Source organism: Fragaria vesca, linkage group LG1 (genome assembly GCF_000184155.1).
Source record: "Fragaria vesca subsp. vesca linkage group LG1, FraVesHawaii_1.0, whole genome shotgun sequence".
NCBI classification, from domain to species: domain Eukaryota; kingdom Viridiplantae; phylum Streptophyta; class Magnoliopsida; order Rosales; family Rosaceae; genus Fragaria; species Fragaria vesca.
The window spans coordinates 4,441,761-4,443,641 of record NC_020491.1 but is presented as its reverse complement, the minus strand read 5'-3'; positions in this window follow the sequence as shown (position 1 = coordinate 4,443,641).

Genomic DNA, 1,881 nt, shown 5'->3' with positions numbered 1-1,881 from the left:
GTCATCCTGGCTTTACTTCACTTTCTCATCGTTTTTATCTCTAGTTATATTTCATCGTCTCCTTGCTGCTTCATTCAATTTTTAATTTCCCTTCTATTTCTAATTTCTTATGTATCCATTGTTGCATCCCTATGATTAAGACCTTTCTATCTTTTTCGTACCGATTTGTTCTTAGTCATTCATTTTAATTAACTTTTGTTTTATAGAATTTGAGGGGAAAATGAAGTTCTTTATTCCCAGTTCGATATTAGGGTTGAAATTATACCCCTCTTTTATTTATTTGAGAGAAATTTCAGTTGCAGGCCGGTAATGGTTGAAAGGATCTCACATCAACACTCTGAAGATGTATTGATTGATTTCTATCAATCTGTGACTTTCTTGATCTGGGTTCAAACTCAATTTTATTTACTGCAGATGAAAGTTCATGAAACTACTTGGCATGCATTGATATGCCCAGATCGAGAATCAAAGTCAGATATATGTAGAACTTCACTTATGCTAAAAGAACTAGAAATAGATAATGAAACTTACAGTTATAAACTCAGTGCATGGTATTAATCCTCAAGTTCAGGAGAACAATTCTAATCATGTTGACTTGATACTGACGAACAAAAGGGAACAAGAAGATGATAGATTGTTATCGATTTGTGAGGAGATAGAAAGAAAAGGTATGTAAAAGATAATTAATCGATCAAGTTCATGAACAAAAGGAGCTTTTGATTAATTTGATCCGAAGGCCATTGTTGATGGTGGAAGATAAACCTCCCAGAAACTAAATGATAGAGAAGAAGAGGCGGAATCTGACGGAAAGAAACGGAGGAAAATGGATAGTCAGTCTTGGAACGTGAAATTTTGCTCATTGATGAGTCATCTGCATTCTGCTGAGTTGTCAAATTCTTAACCTTAGGATTTCAAGTGAACGGCTTGGATTCAAAGTCAAGGATAACCAAGGCCAATAGTAATTAGCCAAGGAGAGGATCCTAATCCCATCCAATGAGGACCAACGTACCTTCGAAAAGATCGATGCTTTGTATTATTCCTCGTAGCCTTTGCTCCCCTTTTCTTTCTCTCGGGGAATCAGAATTGTTAGAGCATCTTTAACGGACTTTTCATTTCAGTTATTTTGAAGAGCCTTTGTACCAAAAATAGCAGCTGCACCCGAGATGAGACTCTCCATTTTGATTTTTAGCTATCTTAATTTATATGGTCGGAGAACGAGATGAGACTATTATTTTATTTTTAAATTTAAAACATCCTTTTATGTAATCCTATGCAAATTTTAAATGTATTTAAGTTATTTTTACTTCATTTCATAAACATAAATACATTCAAAATGTAGACGAGTTTGAAAATTAGGTAGCCAAAATGACTTTTTAGTTATTTTAGTTAAATATGACTACAAAATGACTAACATTGTAAAAAATATTCTTAAATGGTTTTGAACCATAGGACATATGGTGGTCATTTTTTATTAGTGATTTTTTTTTTTTTTTGATAAATGGGGGCCAAAGGCCTAAACTTTTTATTTGTATTTTTAATAACAGCGTAACGTGGTGTTTTCAGACTAGAGAATAATTACCTTTGACAAGAAAAATTAACCTCGCTTAGAAGACCAAAAATCTAACCTTTAGGCTTTAGGGCAACTCCAACAAGGGTTCTAAAACCCAGTTTCAGTCCTATATCCATACATTTCATCTCCAACGGGCCAAAAACCTGGGGTTTGGTTTTGGAAATATAGGACCTGGTCCTATTCTCAGTCTCAAATCTGAGACAATTCCAGGACCAAGACTTGGGTCCACTTGCGTTTGGGCTGGGCCAGAGAAGAAGAAGAAGAGACACGCTCGGCACAAGGTCGGCACGAAACGCGCTCTCCCGCTTCCG